Source organism: Otolemur garnettii, unplaced genomic scaffold (assembly GCF_000181295.1).
Source record: "Otolemur garnettii isolate 467f Iridium unplaced genomic scaffold, OtoGar3 scaffold00011, whole genome shotgun sequence".
Taxonomy (NCBI): Eukaryota; Metazoa; Chordata; class Mammalia; order Primates; family Galagidae; genus Otolemur; species Otolemur garnettii.
The window spans coordinates 19442576-19448203 of NW_003852406.1; the positions used below are offsets into that span (position 1 = coordinate 19442576).

Consider the following 5628-nt stretch of genomic DNA (forward strand, 5'->3'; position numbering starts at 1 on the left):
CAGGTCAGAGAGTGGTAGACAGAGGGGTAGATCCACAGCCAGGTCTTAGGATCATTCTCCAGCCTGAAATGGGAAGTCACCGGGGACTTTCAAGCAGAAGAAGGACTCCACATCTCTTATGAACCACTGTTAGCTCATTTCTCAATTGTCTCATGAGCACCATGTTAAAGGTAGGGAAAGTGAGGTTCGGAAAGATTAAGAGGGTTGCCTGCAGCACACAGCATCAGCTCCAGGCCCCCTCTGTCTTCTAACCCAGAGTTCTTTCAACTCCTGGGTATAGTTTCCAAATATACGAAACTCTTCTGCCTGTGAAGGGGAGGCCAGGGCCTTGGGGCCAGGGGAGGGGCAGATGGGTCTGGCTCTTCCTGAATCACTTGTTCTATAGCATCATTTGAGAGCCCCTATGGAAGGCACCCTGGAACTTACCAAGTAGGGCACATGTGGCAAGAGTTCTGAGAGATTTCTAAGAAGTTCCTGGTGATTCCTGCTGAACCCAGGCCCCCATGCCAGACAGTCCTCTGTTCAAGCATGGAGTTAGGCATTGTGTAGCTATTATTCATTTAGGATGCTCCAGTGCCAGCCCCTGTTCCCACATCCTCCAGCCCTCATACATGGACCCACTGGTTTCATTTGTGACACCTGGCAATCTTGCTATCATAAATACACAGGCAGCGCTGACACAGCTGGACGGCAAGTCAGTCACCCTTTCTATTGCACTGCCCAGCACTATACCTGAGACATGGAAGGTGCCACAAAGCTATTATTTATCCCTGTAGGCACTGGGCCCTGCCCTCCTTTGTGGCCCACAGCTGCTGGCTCTATAGCTGGGTCAGCCTGGCTCACCCTATGAAGGCTAGGGGCTGGCCTCAGAGCTTCCCTGGCTCAAGGCCCTTAGGTTGTGCTGGAAGTAAACAGGCCAGTTTCAGCCAATCCAGGAAACAGGCCCATGTAAGGAGTGTGAAGGACATGGCTGAAGTTTGGGGTGTGGAAGCCCAGGACTGAATTTCCTGCAGGCTGGGAGTGGCGGTGGCAGAAGCTAGCCCTGTGGAAACCTCCATCCACCCTGGAAAGACTGTCCAGCTTTCTTGTGGGTCAGCTCCTTACAATGTCACCACCAGAAAACTTTTCTTCCCCTCATGGAGTACCTCTAAAGTAGACAGATATGCACGTGGAGACACAGAGTGGCCAGAATTTTGAAGGCCTTCAGTATCCTCTGGCCCATCTCCTCAAAGAAAAAGAAAAAGGGAGAAGCAAAATTAGAAGGAAAGAAAGAGAGACTATAACATTTAAACAAAACCACCCCGCAATAGCTTGAGGCGGAAAAAAGATTGTACCATATCATGGCAATTGCGGACAGTTTGGCAGCTGAACTGAAGATGACTCATTCCTAGGCTCTGCTTGCATAATCCTCCCCAGCCCGGGCAGGAGAATGAAACTAGGAAACTAATGCAATGACATTTAGTAGCAAAAAGGAAGCCCACACAACATTTGTGCAAGGCCATCCAAAAATAGCCGGCTCCTCCATGCTTGGGTTTGGAAACTATGCATTTCACTTGACAGGCCTGAGTCGTGGCACATTTTTCTTGGACCACCCACACCCTAATTCAGTTCATTTCAATCCATCCAGCATTTATTGTGGGCCTACTGTGTGCTCTATGCTAAGGATTCAGAAATGGGAGATGCAGGGATGGGGCAGGGACTAAGAGGAAAGTGTGGAGGTGAAGAATGAAGGGGTTTTGGAGCCAGTCAGTGATGGAGTCAAACCTCAGCATGATCCCTTACCAGCTCTGACCCTTAGTTTTCTTGTCTGTAAAGTGGGGATAGCTATACTCACCTTAAGTTGTGTGAGGGTTAAATGTGATGAGGTATGTAAGTCCTCAACAGGCTGATGGGCACATAGTAGGGCTTCACTGAATGGCAGCCGCTCTTATGCACCCTAGCAGAAGTTACTGCACACGTGTGCATGTGGATACTGTGAAACCAGCCGAGAAGGACAAAGCCAGGAGGATGCTCAATGAAAGAGCTGTCAAGTCTGGTCGGGGTGGTTGGGAGGTGCAGAGGGCGGGGAGAGGTCTTGTAAATAAGCCTCGACTTGCGTCAACTGAACTGAAATAAATTGAACTGAACAGTGGCAAATATTCCTTCCGTGCCTGCTGGGTGTGAGGCCTACTGCCAGGGCCTGAGGCTGCAAGGAGACAAAGGAGGCAAACTTGTCATCGATTAGTAAAATCATAACAACAAAACCCAACACCCATAACACAGGGAAGCATCCTGACGTAAGGGCTGTGGGTGCTGGTTCTGAAAACAGATCCCCTATGTACAGATCCCAGGTCTTTTACTCCCAGAGGTATGGCTGAAGCAAGTCCTTTAACCATGGCCTTAGTTTCCTTGCCTATAAAATGAGGATGCAAATAGCAACTTCTTTATAGGGTTATAAAAATTAAGTGAAATGATGCTCACAAAGCATCTGGCTTAGTGCCCAGTGGAACGGTCCATAAGGGAAAGCTACCCTGTCTTCATCGTCATCATCCCCCCCTTCCTCGTCACCATTATCACCATCACACGGCACAGGAGACAGGGAAGCATGGAGTCCTCCAGAGAGAGGAGACTTTGGAGACTCAGGAATGGGAGACAAAGAAATGGTTATTTTTGAAGTGAGTTTTGAAGGACGTGTAGGAGTTTGCCAGGAGGATTCTGGAAGGAAGAGGTATTCTAGGCAGGCGGATAATATAAGAAAAAAGCATGAATGTGCAGAAAATAAATGTACGGGAAATAGGAAATGGCTCCGGCTGACAGCCAGGCTGAAAGGTCGACCTGAATAGGGAGAGAGAGGGCAAGCAGGAAGGGAGCGAAAGTTCTTCCTTTCTCGGGCTTTTGCACACACTCTTCCTGGTGCATCCCAGGCAGTCAGGAAGCTGGGGTCACAGAGCCCTTTCTTTGCTCTTGGCTTCTTTCCAGGAGACATGAGACAGAGACTTAAGGAGAATGCAGCCAGGGTTATTACTGCAAGTATTAAAAATACCGTCCCTTATGTTCCTAGAGCACTTTGCATGAGGACCCAAGATAAATTCATCTTTGAATTCAGCCAGGAAAAAATATTGATAAAAATAATTTCTAACTTTTACTGAGAGTTTTCTATGTACCAGACTCCAAGTGCTTTCAATGTATTATCTCGTTTAATTCTCACAACAACCCCATGAATTAGGCGCTATTATGTGTGCTGTTTTACAAATAGAGGAAATGAATTACAAAGAGGTTAATGGCTGTGCCGAAGCAGCACAGTTAGGAACTGGAAGTCAGGCTCCAAAGTATGCTTTCTTATCTGTTTTGTATTAATAATAAGGAAAGCTCAGGGCGGTGCCTAAGGTGGTGGGTTCAAACCCAGCCCCAGCCAAGAAAAAAAAAAAAGGAAAGCTCTGGTTTTGTGTGTGTTTCTCTTCTCTCCGTGTCTTGGCTACACGGAGCCTCAGCTAAATTTTGTGATAAAGTGCAATATCTTTCCTTAGCCCAGACTCTGGCATAATTATTTTTTTTTCCTCTAAGGTACTCCAATCTCCAGATGCAAACGTTCAATCAGGTTTTCTTCCCATTATACTCCTCTTTGTAATTTGCATTCCCACTGCACTGTTCCAGATTTGCTCTGCACTGCCGTGCCTCCATGCCTTCGCTTGACCCAGTCCTCACACCTGAAATGAATTTCTCTTTTTCTTAATGACATAGAAATTTTGTAATTTTTGTAAATGGAAAAAGTAAATTACAAAACTACACGTGTCGAAGTACCATAAACTCCTATCTTTAGTCAATACTATTCAAATATATAAATATATACACAGAGGGTGCCCCCTAGAAAGTATACATTATTTTAAGAAAGAAAGAAACGAAGTCTGGGTGCAGTGGCTCACACCTATAACCCTAGCACTCTGGGAGGCCACGGTGGGTGCATTGCTTGAGCTCAGGAGTTTGAGACCAACCTGAGCAAGAACGAGACCCTGTCTCTACTAAAAATAGAAACATTAGCCAGGCATTGTGGTGAAGTCTGTAGTTTCAGCTACTCCTGAGGCTGAGACATGAGGCACGTTTGAGCCCAGGAGTTTGAGACCAACCTAAGCAAGAACAAGACCCTGTCTCTACTACAAATAGAAAAAGGTAGCCAGGAGTGGTGGTGGGCGCCTGTAGTCCCAACTACTTGGGAGGCTGAGGCAAAGGGATCACCTTGGCAACCCAGGGTGACAGAAAGAGATTCTGTCTCAAAAAAAAAAAAGGAGTGAAAAAGTATATTAATATTGTAATATTCAGTCTGAGAACAACAGCTCATGCTTATAATCCTAGCCCTCTGGGAGGTCAAGGCAAGAGGATCACTTAGCTCAGGAGTTCAAGACCAGTCTGAGCAAGAACGAGACCCTGTCTCTACTGAAAGTAGAAAAATTAGCTTGGCATTGAGGCAGGTGCCTACAGCCTGAGGCAGGAGGATCACTTGAACCCGGAAATTCAAAGTTGCTGTGAGCTAGGCTGTTGCCATGGTGCTCTAGCCTGGGCAACAGAGTAGACTCTGTTTCAAAAAACAAAAAAGTTATAATACTCAATATATAGCAGTAACAAAAGATACAAGTCACATTGAGTATCTCTTGTAATTGCAGACACAAAGATGACTTGAGTATTTTACCTTTCTTAAAATGTTCCTGAATGTTCACAGGAAATGCATATTATAATAAATTGTTGTTTTTAAGAAAAATGTAAGTTCAATTTTTATTTTTAATTAAAACTTTAGCTTTTGGCTTTCAGCTTGGAGGAGGCGAAGGTGCAACTTTCTTCGGCCATCTGGAATCTGGGTTCATCCAACACAAGCCTTCTTCGCTATGCCACTTGAGTTTGACCCCAGGGAGGTCAAAGTCGTGTACCTGAGGTAGACTGGTGGTGAAGTCGGCCCCCAAGATCAGTCCCCTGGGTTTGTCTCCAAAAAAGGGTAGTGATGACAATGCCAAGGCAACCGGTGACTGGAAGGGTCTGAGGATGACAGTGAAACTGACTATCCAGAACAGACAGGCCCAGACTGAAGTGGTATCTCCTGCCTCTGCCCTTATCATCAAAGACCTCAAGGAACCACCGAGAGACAGGAAGAAACAGAAAAACACTAAACACAACGGAAAGATCACTTTTGATAAGATTGTCAACATTGCCAGACAGATACGGCACCGACCTTAACCAGAGAACTCTCTGGAACCATTAAAGAGTCCTGGGGACGACCCAGTCTGTGGGCTGCAATGTTGACGGTAGCCACCCTCATGACATCATAGATGACATCAACAGTGGTGCTGGAATGCCCAGTTAGTTAAAAAGCGCAAAGGAAAATGATTCAATAAAGGATTGTTTGACACCCAGGGGAAAAAACAACTTTAAAAAATGATTTTCTTATTACCATTTTAACCATTTATAAGTGTACAATTCTGTGACATTAGATACATTCACACTATTGTGCAACCATCTAGCCTCATTCCTCACTGTCTTTCCACAACTAGAGCAATTTTCACCTTCTTTTTAAAGCTTTCTCTGTTATCCCTTAACCCCCAACAGCAATGATGGCTTGTCCATCTCCACTCTGCCATTACAGGGAGTGTGTCACTGTGCATC

At 45.7% G+C, this 5628-nt stretch overlaps 1 pseudogene; it reads left to right on the forward strand.

Annotated features, from left to right (window-relative positions):
- The first annotated feature begins 403 nt into the window (after positions 1-403).
- LOC105886473 lies at positions 404-5329 on the forward strand (annotated as a pseudogene).
- Positions 5330-5628: the final 299 nt, after the last annotated feature.